Source organism: Nelusetta ayraudi, unplaced genomic scaffold (genome assembly GCF_046127955.1).
Source record: "Nelusetta ayraudi isolate G7.1 ecotype Tasmania unplaced genomic scaffold, CSIRO-AGI_Nayr_v1 ptg000134l, whole genome shotgun sequence".
Lineage (NCBI taxonomy): Eukaryota > Metazoa > Chordata > Actinopteri > Tetraodontiformes > Monacanthidae > Nelusetta > Nelusetta ayraudi.
This window is the reverse complement of record NW_027466184.1, coordinates 420,869-433,560: the sequence shown is the minus strand read 5'-3', so window position 1 is coordinate 433,560 and position 12,692 is coordinate 420,869. Positions and strand designations below refer to the sequence as shown.

The window sequence follows — 12,692 nt, the reverse complement described above, 5'->3', positions numbered from 1 at the left end:
GGGGAAACAATTGACTATTTTTATGACACATCATTGTAGTGAAATTTGTGCATCTGTGTTTTTGGAGTTGGGAATCATAAAAGAAAACTTCTTAATGTTAAAGATTCTCAAGCTGATCGTGTTTCCTGGGTTGAAGGTGGAGTGGCTCCTCTGTCTGTCCACCAGAGGGCGGGGCTAGAGACTGGGAGGTTTTTTTTTTTGACACAGTAGAAGGTTCAACCAATTGGAAGGCTGCAGCCAGCAACGAGCCGCCCCCTCGACCTGATTATTTTATCAGAGGTCCGTGTTGTTTAATCTGGGTGCAGCCGACTGTTGAGGAAGGCTGTTGCTGTCACTGTAGTCAATTGTTTTGGAAGCTGGATGGCCAACATGGATCCATGGTGAGTTGATTCTGTGTGCGTGCGTGCGTGTGTGTGTGAGTGTGAGTGTGAGTGTGTGTGTACCTCTATCATTTTACTTAGTAAGGTTTGTTGATGTGATGGGTCTATGCACACTTTGCTGGTCGGTTTTCCACCGTGGGTGTGTGTGTGTGTGTGTGTGTGTACCTGGTTGTCTCTGTTTAGGATGGAGAGGCGGCGTCACACAATAGCTGGTACCAGAGAACCTCCTGAGGGTCCACAGACACCACTAGCGTGGAGAGGCTCATCAATGGATTCCGCCACGGAATTCAAGAACAACAGGTGATCCTCCCTCTCTGCAACCACACTGTTGCTGCCCTCGACCTGGTCTGCTGCAGTCAGTGAAGCACTCCCTCCTTCCACCCCCCCACCCCCCTCTCTCTTTCTGTGGGTGCAGTCCAAACAGCTCCTCTAATGGGATCTACTACACCGAAGGATCCACCTCTGATCAGCCCATAGAAATTCGGATCCCATGGGCTCCTACCCCTGGCCCACAATTCAAAGCTCTGAATGTGGCTGAGAAACCGGGGCAGGAGATGAAAGGTAACCGAGGCAGGAAGGACTTTGACCACGAGATGTTATTGATTCTCTTTTATGATTCGTAGCAATGAAAACACAAAATGTCATTCCTCTTTTATGGCATGCAACTTTATGGATTTGACCGATATTACGTGAAGGACTGAAGACTTAACCCACTGTAAAAAGGTTTTTGTACAGACATGGAAAGAAGGGAGAAGTTGTACAAAAGCAAAAAGTTGCAGTCTAGAGTCATAACGTTTGACATGAAAAACAACCACTGCAATCTGAAAGTCACCTCCCCCCCCCCAACTAACCTGTGCACAGATGCACAAGATCAGATTAAACATGTGCAACATTTTGATTTAATGAGTCCTTAGTCTTATTCGATTATCTTTTTGAAACAGCAGCCAATCATGCTTTAGTCATAGATGATTAATAGTCAGTGACTAAATGTGACAGTGGCGGTCCTGTCACTATGCCTCCAATTGATCATGCGCCCTGGTTACTTGGCCAAAGGGATATCCCTTTGGCCGAATGGTTAAGCGCGCATGGCTATTACCCGGGAGTCTGGGGTTCGAAGCCCGCCCGGGCCCTCTGCACCTTGCCACATAAAGTAAAAGTGATAAACAGAGCAAATAGTGTGAACAGGTTGTTCGTTGCAGTGTGAAGAGAAAAACCCTGATCAAATCTCACTTGACCCCTCAGGTTACGGCGCCCTCGTCAGGAAAAAGTTCTAGCTGTGAAAAATCCCACCTTGACACAATCAAGAGACTGATGGTGCCTTGATGAAGGAGCTCACTACCGCCACCATCAGCCCAATTTTTCAATGAAATCTCGTCTAAAAAAAATAATAGATATGTACTGCCGTTTCATATTTTTTTATGCCTCATTTTATTCCATTGTCATGCAAGACACTTCATATTTTTTTATGCCTCATTTTTTTCCATTGTCATGCAAGACACTGCTAAGCATCAGGATGTCCATAAATCCGTGAAAAATCCCTGGTTCTGTGTTTGAATGAGAAGAAGTCCGTCTTGATTTTGGAACAGATTTGGTTTTTGTCCCTTTTACATTGTATGCGCTGGATCATTGTGTCTCTGATACTTTCTGTTACCTCAAAATCTTACCTTGCAGGATTTGCTTCACACATTTCACCCATAAATCAGCAGCTACTCTATGGAATCTGTCATGAAAATAATCACTAGAAAATAAATAAATAATGAAACCCACTGGTTCAGTTTCTGCTGCTTCCCTTGTTTTCAATGGGGACAAAGTGAAAGTAACTGATGTATTTCTTCCATGCTGCCTGCTGTCACCGGGACCAGCAGAGGTGCTTCCAGGAATCTGCAATAGTTCCTTCCACCAGCTGCACTCCAGTGCCACAGATTCTGGATGTGGTTCTGGTTGTGGTGCCAGTTCAGGGACGGTCCAACAGTTGGCTTTGCTTTTATTTAGCCCTTTTAATGAATCAGCTCAGTTTCCTGGAAAAAACAACAGCCAATTTTTACAAGACATTGTTGTAGCAAAAACATGTTTATGTTTATTTTCAAGATGATCGTTTTTCCTGGGGTCGAAGGTTGAGCAGTTCCTCTGTTTGTGTGTCAGGGGGCTTTTGACCAAGCACAGCCCAGGAGTCGGTGTCGGTGTCTGTGATTCGGTCTGGGTGCAGCCAACAGCTGGGAAGGTTGTTGCTGATCTCATTGTCTAAGGTCGAGTGTTTGGAATGAAATGGAAATGATCTGTAGATGAGTGTAAGAAGTGGATGTTTATGTCCAGATTTCTGTGATGTCGACTCAATCCTGCATGAACTTTGACCTTGTTGCTACTGTTGCTTGTCTCTTTGCAGAGTTTGTGACTCAGTTTAACTGCTTAAAAAACAATGCAAGTACAACTGAGCTAGAATACGTGTTTCACAGGCATTTCTCTGTGTCTGCTTGAACAAGAAATGATACTCTAAGTTCATTCAAAACCACAGCCCATTCTATGGCTCCCGGAATGAACTTCAAGAACAGATCCAGGTGAACTTTCCTCCTTGCAACTGAACTGTCGCTAAACTTTCCCCCTATCTCCTGCTGTCAGTGAACCTGTCTCGTTCTCTCTGCAGACTACTGAGAGATGCTTACAATGGGATCTACAACATCAAAGTAGTCAACTATTATTGGCCAGCAGAAGATTATAGCCTCCTGGAGCTCATCAATTCAATGGGTGAATTGGGAACTCTAATTTTTCTGTCGGTATGTATGTGTGTGAAATGTTGTTTGTCTTTGTCTGTCTACGTGGCTCCGTGATAAGCTAAGCGACTTGTCCTGGGTGTCACCCTGCCTTTGACCCATGACAGCTGGGAGAGGCTCCAGCAGACCCTCACAACCCTGGGTGTAGGAGGAAGCGGGTACAGAAGATGGACGGATGGAAAGCATTTTATTGAACGGTTTCAAATAGTATATATTATTACCAGCGTTTTTCTTTTATACACATGGCTAATGTGGTTAGCCATGTGTCTGTTATAAAAGAAAAACATGAAGACACAATGAACCCCATTCAGTTAGTTAAAAATTGTGTTTTGCACCCAGTTTACAGCAGCCAATCATACTTCAGTCATGAATAGTTAATATTCAACAACCAAAGTAAAAGTGAAAAACGAAAAGGAAATAGTGCAGACAGGTTGCCGCTGAAGCGTGAAGAGAAAAAACCTGATCGATCCAACTTGACTGCACAGGTTGTGGCGCCCCCTCCCAGCACATAGATGACACATTGATGTCATCGGATGCTGATCTTGGACGACGGAGCTCCTGAAAATATGGAAGAAATGAAGCATCGAAGGTGCTCCCCACCGCCACCATCAGCAAAACCTTGATAATCTTGGATTATCAATGAAACACTTGTGACATTTGGAGACCACATGTCTGTTTCTTTCGCATGACACTTTCAAGCGTGAGGAAGTTCTTTCAAGCCACCGTCGAATCTCAACGTTTCCACCAAGACTCACAAATTCAACGTGCCATGTTTCTGCTGCCTGGAATTCATCAGTCCAGACATACAGTCACTTATTCAGCTGTATGCAATCAGCTAATCACATGACATCAGTAGCAGCTGAATTGGGTGGATTTCTCCTGCAGGGGAAGTGGGGTTTTACTTGTTAGCATCAGATTTGGTTCCCTTTCCTTCTGCATTTTGTTTGTTGCTGAGTCAATGTGGCTCTTTCCGTTACCTCAATTATTCCGTTTGAGGTTCCTTTTCACACATTTACCTGTAACGAAATCTGTAATAATTAAAAAAGAAGTCTTATAACTAACATTTTGTAAAGAGCACTTTTCTTCCATATAGGTTACGTCCCATTTTCCCGTTTTTACAATAAGAAACAAAACAGTTCTTTTGGTGCCGTGACTTCAGAATCTTTGTCTTCTGCTTTGTGCAACTTCTGTCCAACAAACCAGCAACATTCAGGGGAAGAAGGAGAAGGAGGAGGAGGAAGCTGTGTGTCTCTGCTGCTTCCTCCTTCTTGTTTGCGTCTTCTCAGGCTGCTTGAGTGGCTGCCAGACTGACCAGTGGTCTGGCCGCCACTCTGGTTGTTGCCAGGTAGTTTTCCGGCAGCTGGAACCAGGATCTAGGGGTTCTGGTTCTGGTCCTGGAACCTCTCCTGAACAGAACAGGCAAAACTTCAGGTGACCAGTAGGGCTCCTCCCACCAGCACCGACTGTCCAATTGGAAGTCGGTTGAGGTCAACAGTTCGGCCAAGACTGTTGCCGATGTCACTTCCTCCTGCAGAACGAAGACGAGCAGCGGAGAGTCAGCAGTTGGACAAGAAGCCAGCAGAGACACCAGGTGGGACGTTTGGTATTTGGACAACTGTCTTGTTTATGGGATTTATTGATCAGTTTAAGAAAAAGCAAACAATATCATCAATTTTCTAGTGTGACATTTGAAGGTCAAACAAATTGTTTTATTCTTGAGTTAAATTATCTTAAAAATCTAAAAAAACAAACAAAAAAACTGTTTTCATCCAGGAATTTTAAATCCTGCTGTGTGTGTGTGTGTGTGTGTGTGTGTGTGTGTGTGTGTGTGTAAAGCAGGGGTGGACAATTATCTTTTGCAAAGTGCCACATGACAAATCTGAATCGTGTCGGGAAGTTACGGGGGCGGGGGCGGGGGCGGTACTGGGGGGAAATCACGCTAAACATTTTGTTTGTCACTAAAAGTCTCTGTAGACTGACTTTCTTCCCCTTTATCATTCAGTCCCTCTGGAGCAGAAGTGGTTGGCTCCACTGCCACAAGACCAGATCAGCTTCTGTTTCTTTTTGGAGGGAATCTCTGAGTCTGGACTCTTCTAGAATTATTCCTCAATAAAAGTTTGATTTGAGCTTTGGGCGGGAAAACTTTATGTCATTGTGTTACCAATAAGAGTAAAAAAAAAAATTGATTGATTGATTGACTGATTGATTGATTGGCTCTTTAGCAATACCGATGTGACGGGTGTGCTCACACTCTGGTGCCACCTGATTGGTCGCTATGGTCGGTTCAGTGGAGCCTCCGGCCACAGTTGTGGTAGGGGCCTGTGTACCCCGAGTGAACTTTGACCTATGTCCTTTGTCTTTCCAGGATGCCGCGCCACCAGGTGGCCAGTGTAAGAAGACGCGGCAGCCAAAAGTCGCGACCACAGTGGAAAACTTCGTCGAAGGGGATTGGCCTGAACTTCGAGAAGGACGGGTAAACATTGGTCTGGAACAGAAACACAGATTCGCCACCCTTTTTAAGGACTACATATTAAAGTGGTCACCTTATGATGGGCAGTGGGCAGTCAGCCAACATCTAAGAAAAGAACAAATATTCAGTTGAAATAAAATGGAAGGCCTTACATCAACAGGTGCAGGTACTTCTATACCTCTGCAGTCATCTGACAAGAGGAGTGGATTGCCTTAGGGGGTTGAACCACTTACTGCCATGTGGCTGAACCAGGTTTGATTCTTGCCTCAGGTGACTTCCTATACATTTGGGGCTCATGTGTAAATTTTTTTTTAATATTTTGGCACCCGAAAAAATGAAAAGAAACCGTATAGTATGACCTTTTTTGAGCTTAGAAGGTTTAGAAGTAACTCTATTTGTACATGCTTCTTTTTCTTTCCAATTTTTGGACATGTTGAGATTTTGTGTTCTATCGCTCCTTTTTTCACACCAAACTATCGTAGAAAAATCTTCCGCGCATGTTGCGAGCTGATCTGTGATTTCTAATTTTTTTGGCCGCAACCGCAGTGTCACTAAAATTTCTTCCTCTCTGACACTTCCTACAGGCTTGGTCTCCTGGGACCCGCCTCTGATCTGTCACCAGAACCTTCCTTCCCGCTGTCCTGTGCTGCTCCTCAGAGTCATGGAAAAACTCTGAGCCGTAAATCAGAGGCTGGGGCTCAAAAACAGGCCGGCAGTGAGTGTCATTCTTCACTTCCCTGCTGCCTTCTGCTTTCTTAAATTTAATTATTTTTTATTTTTTTGTGCTTCTAGTTGTCACTTGCATTTAGACTTTTCACAGAAGATTTAGAGCGGCATAGAAACATGAAAGATTTGCTAAATTAATATATCAATTAGTAAAAAATCTATACAACCTGGCGGTATTTCATCAATCATTATCAATCTTAATCTTCAAACATTCAGTCGCTAAAAACTGCAGCGAGGAGAAAAAACCTGATCAAATCTGTCTCGACCTCACAGGAAATGGCGCCTCCTCCTGGTTCCAGACATCATTGAGGAAACTCCGCTTTGACATCGGCAAATTCTGATCAAGGAAGATGAAAAAATAAATAAATTGATGCACAAGATCAGATTAAACATGTGCAACATTTTGATTTAATGAGTCCTTAGTCTTATTCGATTATCTTTTTGAAACAGCAGCCAATCATGCTTTAGTCATAGATGATTAATAGTCAGTGACTAAATGTGACAGTGGCGGTCCTGTCACTATGCCTCCAATTGATCATGCGCCCTGGCTACTTGACCAAAGGGATATCCCTTTGGCCGAATGGTTAAGCGCGCATGGCTATTACCCGGGAGTCTGGGGTTCGAAGCCCGCCCGGGCCCTCTGCACCTTGCCACATAAAGTAAAAGTGATAAACAGAGCAAATAGTGTGAACAGGTTGTTCGTTGCAGTGTGAAGAGAAAAACCCTGATCAAATCTCACTTGACCCCTCAGGTTACGGCGCCCTCGTCAGGAAAAAGTTGTAGCTGTGAAAAATCCCACCTTGACACAATCAAGAGACTGATGGTGCCTTGATGAAGGAGCTCACTACCGCCACCATCAGCCCAATTTTTCAATGAAATCTCGTCTAAAAAAAATAATAGATATGTACTGCCGTTTCATATTTTTTTATGCCTCATTTTATTCCATTGTCATGCAAGACACTTCATATTTTTTTATGCCTCATTTTTTTCCATTGTCATGCAAGACACTGCTAAGCATCAGGATGTCCATAAATCCGTGAAAAATCCCTGGTTCTGTGTTTGAATGAGAAGAAGTCCGTCTTGATTTTGGAACAGATTTGGTTTTTGTCCCTTTTACATTGTATGCGCTGGATCATTGTGTCTCTGATACTTTCTGTTACCTCAAAATCTTACCTTGCTGGATTTGCTTCACACATTTCACCCATAAATCAGCAGCTACTCTATGGAATCTGTCATGAAAATAATCACTAGAAAATAAATAAATAATGAAACCCACTGGTTCAGTTTCTGCTGCTTCCCTTGTTTTCAATGGGGACAAAGTGAAAGTAACTGATGTATTTCTTCCATGCTGCCTGCTGTCACCGGGACCAGCAGAGGTGCTTCCAGGAATCTGCAATAGTTCCTTCCACCAGCTGCACTCCAGTGCCACAGATTCTGGATGTGGTTCTGGTTGTGGTGCCAGTTCAGGGACGGTCCAACAGTTGGCTTTGCTTTTATTTAGCCCTTTTAATGAATCAGCTCAGTTTCCTGGAAAAAACAACAGCCAATTTTTACAAGACATTGTTGTAGCAAAAACATGTTTATGTTTATTTTCAAGATGATCGTTTTTCCTGGGGTCGAAGGTTGAGCAGTTCCTCTGTTTGTGTGTCAGGGGGCTTTTGACCAAGCACAGCCCAGGAGTCGGTGTCGGTGTCTGTGATTCGGTCTGGGTGCAGCCAACAGCTGGGAAGGTTGTTGCTGATCTCATTGTCTAAGGTCGAGTGTTTGGAATGAAATGGAAATGATCTGTAGATGAGTGTAAGAAGTGGATGTTTATGTCCAGATTTCTGTGATGTCGACTCAATCCTGCATGAACTTTGACCTTGTTGCTACTGTTGCTTGTCTCTTTGCAGAGTTTGTGACTCAGTTTAACTGCTTAAAAAACAATGCAAGTACAACTGAGCTAGAATACGTGTTTCACAGGCATTTCTCTGTGTCTGCTTGAACAAGAAATGATACTCTAAGTTCATTCAAAACCACAGCCCATTCTATGGCTCCCGGAATGAACTTCAAGAACAGATCCAGGTGAACTTTCCTCCTTGCAACTGAACTGTCGCTAAACTTTCCCCCTATCTCCTGCTGTCAGTGAACCTGTCTCGTTCTCTCTGCAGACTACTGAGAGATGCTTACAATGGGATCTACAACATCAAAGTAGTCAACTATTATTGGCCAGCAGAAGATTATAGCCTCCTGGAGCTCATCAATTCAATGGGTGAATTGGGAACTCTAATTTTTCTGTCGGTATGTATGTGTGTGAAATGTTGTTTGTCTTTGTCTGTCTACGTGGCTCCGTGATAAGCTAAGCGACTTGTCCTGGGTGTCACCCTGCCTTTGACCCATGACAGCTGGGAGAGGCTCCAGCAGACCCTCACAACCCTGGGTGTAGGAGGAAGCGGGTACAGAAGATGGACGGATGGAAAGCATTTTATTGAACGGTTTCAAATAGTATATATTATTACCAGCGTTTTTCTTTTATACACATGGCTAATGTGGTTAGCCATGTGTCTGTTATAAAAGAAAAACATGAAGACACAATGAACCCCATTCAGTTAGTTAAAAATTGTGTTTTGCACCCAGTTTACAGCAGCCAATCATACTTCAGTCATGAATAGTTAATATTCAACAACCAAAGTAAAAGTGAAAAACGAAAAGGAAATAGTGCAGACAGGTTGCCGCTGAAGCGTGAAGAGAAAAAACCTGATCGATCCAACTTGACTGCACAGGTTGTGGCGCCCCCTCCCAGCACATAGATGACACATTGATGTCATCGGATGCTGATCTTGGACGACGGAGCTCCTGAAAATATGGAAGAAATGAAGCATCGAAGGTGCTCCCCACCGCCACCATCAGCAAAACCTTGATAATCTTGGATTATCAATGAAACACTTGTGACATTTGGAGACCACATGTCTGTTTCTTTCGCATGACACTTTCAAGCGTGAGGAAGTTCTTTCAAGCCACCGTCGAATCTCAACGTTTCCACCAAGACTCACAAATTCAACGTGCCATGTTTCTGCTGCCTGGAATTCATCAGTCCAGACATACAGTCACTTATTCAGCTGTATGCAATCAGCTAATCACATGACATCAGTAGCAGCTGAATTGGGTGGATTTCTCCTGCAGGGGAAGTGGGGTTTTACTTGTTAGCATCAGATTTGGTTCCCTTTCCTTCTGCATTTTGTTTGTTGCTGAGTCAATGTGGCTCTTTCCGTTACCTCAATTATTCCGTTTGAGGTTCCTTTTCACACATTTACCTGTAACGAAATCTGTAATAATTAAAAAAGAAGTCTTATAACTAACATTTTGTAAAGAGCACTTTTCTTCCATATAGGTTACGTCCCATTTTCCCGTTTTTACAATAAGAAACAAAACAGTTCTTTTGGTGCCGTGACTTCAGAATCTTTGTCTTCTGCTTTGTGCAACTTCTGTCCAACAAACCAGCAACATTCAGGGGAAGAAGGAGAAGGAGGAGGAGGAAGCTGTGTGTCTCTGCTGCTTCCTCCTTCTTGTTTGCGTCTTCTCAGGCTGCTTGAGTGGCTGCCAGACTGACCAGTGGTCTGGCCGCCACTCTGGTTGTTGCCAGGTAGTTTTCCGGCAGCTGGAACCAGGATCTAGGGGTTCTGGTTCTGGTCCTGGAACCTCTCCTGAACAGAACAGGCAAAACTTCAGGTGACCAGTAGGGCTCCTCCCACCAGCACCGACTGTCCAATTGGAAGTCGGTTGAGGTCAACAGTTCGGCCAAGACTGTTGCCGATGTCACTTCCTCCTGCAGAACGAAGACGAGCGGCGGAGAGTCAGCAGTTGGACAAGAAGCCAGCAGAGACACCAGGTGGGACGTTTGGTATTTGGACAACTGTCTTGTTTATGGGATTTATTGATCAGTTTAAGAAAAAGCAAACAATATCATCAATTTTCTAGTGTGACATTTGAAGGTCAAACAAATTGTTTTATTCTTGAGTTAAATTATCTTAAAAATCTAAAAAAACAAACAAAAAAACTGTTTTCATCCAGGAATTTTAAATCCTGCTGTGTGTGTGTGTGTGTGTGTGTGTGTGTGTGTGTGTGTGTGTAAAGCAGGGGTGGACAATTATCTTTTGCAAAGTGCCACATGACAAATCTGAATCGTGTCGGGAAGTTACGGGGGCGGGGGCGGGGGCGGTACTGGGGGGAAATCACGCTAAACATTTTGTTTGTCACTAAAAGTCTCTGTAGACTGACTTTCTTCCCCTTTATCATTCAGTCCCTCTGGAGCAGAAGTGGTTGGCTCCACTGCCACAAGACCAGATCAGCTTCTGTTTCTTTTTGGAGGGAATCTCTGAGTCTGGACTCTTCTAGAATTATTCCTCAATAAAAGTTTGATTTGAGCTTTGGGCGGGAAAACTTTATGTCATTGTGTTACCAATAAGAGTAAAAAAAAAAATTGATTGATTGATTGACTGATTGATTGATTGGCTCTTTAGCAATACCGATGTGACGGGTGTGCTCACACTCTGGTGCCACCTGATTGGTCGCTATGGTCGGTTCAGTGGAGCCTCCGGCCACAGTTGTGGTAGGGGCCTGTGTACCCCGAGTGAACTTTGACCTATGTCCTTTGTCTTTCCAGGATGCCGCGCCACCAGGTGGCCAGTGTAAGAAGACGCGGCAGCCAAAAGTCGCGACCACAGTGGAAAACTTCGTCGAAGGGGATTGGCCTGAACTTCGAGAAGGACGGGTAAACATTGGTCTGGAACAGAAACACAGATTCGCCACCCTTTTTAAGGACTACATATTAAAGTGGTCACCTTATGATGGGCAGTGGGCAGTCAGCCAACATCTAAGAAAAGAACAAATATTCAGTTGAAATAAAATGGAAGGCCTTACATCAACAGGTGCAGGTACTTCTATACCTCTGCAGTCATCTGACAAGAGGAGTGGATTGCCTTAGGGGGTTGAACCACTTACTGCCATGTGGCTGAACCAGGTTTGATTCTTGCCTCAGGTGACTTCCTATACATTTGGGGCTCATGTGTAAATTTTTTTTTAATATTTTGGCACCCGAAAAAATGAAAAGAAACCGTATAGTATGACCTTTTTTGAGCTTAGAAGGTTTAGAAGTAACTCTATTTGTACATGCTTCTTTTTCTTTCCAATTTTTGGACATGTTGAGATTTTGTGTTCTATCGCTCCTTTTTTCACACCAAACTATCGTAGAAAAATCTTCCGCGCATGTTGCGAGCTGATCTGTGATTTCTAATTTTTTTGGCCGCAACCGCAGTGTCACTAAAATTTCTTCCTCTCTGACACTTCCTACAGGCTTGGTCTCCTGGGACCCACCTCTGATCTGTCACCAGAACCTTCCTTCCCGCTGTCCTGTGCTGCTCCTCAGAGTCATGGAAAAACTCTGAGCCGTAAATCAGAGGCTGGGGCTCAAAAACAGGCCGGCAGTGAGTGTCATTCTTCACTTCCCTGCTGCCTTCTGCTTTCTTAAATTTAATTATTTTTTATTTTTTTGTGCTTCTAGTTGTCACTTGCATTTAGACTTTTCACAGAAGATTTAGAGCGGCATAGAAACATGAAAGATTTGCTAAATTAATATATCAATTAGTAAAAAATCTATACAACCTGGCGGTATTTCATCAATCATTATCAATCTTAATCTTCAAACATTCAGTCGCTAAAAACTGCAGCGAGGAGAAAAAACCTGATCAAATCTGTCTCGACCTCACAGGAAATGGCGCCTCCTCCTGGTTCCAGACATCATTGAGGAAACTCCGCTTTGACATCGGCAAATTCTGATCAAGGAAGATGAAAAAATAAATAAATTGATAACATGAAATAAAAATGTGCAAAGGGTTGGGGTTAATGTTGGAGTTTTCCACGTTTGAAATTCGCCATTGCAAAGCGTGTTAATAGTGTTTTAGGAGCACCAGTTCGCTATCTTTAGGAGAGAAAGAAAATGTATATATATATATATATATATATATATATATATATATATATATATATATATATATATATATATATATATATATATATGCAATTTATTCAGTTGTTCAGCTTCAATTGGTAAAAAAAAAAAAAAAAATGTATTGGGTATGAACTGTTTAAACCGCATGAAGTGCAGTGATGGAGCGACTTCCCTCATCACTTGCTCCAACGTCAGCAGGAAAACCGTCAGAGGAACCCAAATGGGGGTGTCACCGGAAGTCTTTTTAAATACGTTTTTATTAAACATCTTTAACCAAACTGGGTCTCGTTGTCTAGATTTTTATATGCAATTTGCCTGAATTAACGTGCAAAAAACAAACAAAAAAACAACACGTCTAACTG

The 12,692-nt window shown here is 43.2% G+C and overlaps 2 long non-coding RNA genes across 2 annotated transcripts; both read left to right on the top strand.

The window, feature by feature from the left end:
• Positions 1-4,474: 4,474 nt before the first annotated feature.
• LOC142904961 (uncharacterized) lies at positions 4,475-6,972 on the top strand. The gene is made up of 4 exons (XR_012929479.1): positions 4,475-4,739; positions 5,514-5,621; positions 6,203-6,333; positions 6,618-6,972. It is a non-coding gene; the product is annotated as an uncharacterized LOC142904961 (long non-coding RNA).
• A 2,947-nt stretch (positions 6,973-9,919) lies between these two features.
• On the top strand, positions 9,920-12,391 carry LOC142904962 (uncharacterized). The gene is made up of 4 exons (XR_012929480.1): positions 9,920-10,212; positions 10,987-11,094; positions 11,676-11,806; positions 12,091-12,391. It is a non-coding gene; the product is annotated as an uncharacterized LOC142904962 (long non-coding RNA).
• The last annotated feature ends 301 nt before the right edge of the window (positions 12,392-12,692 follow it).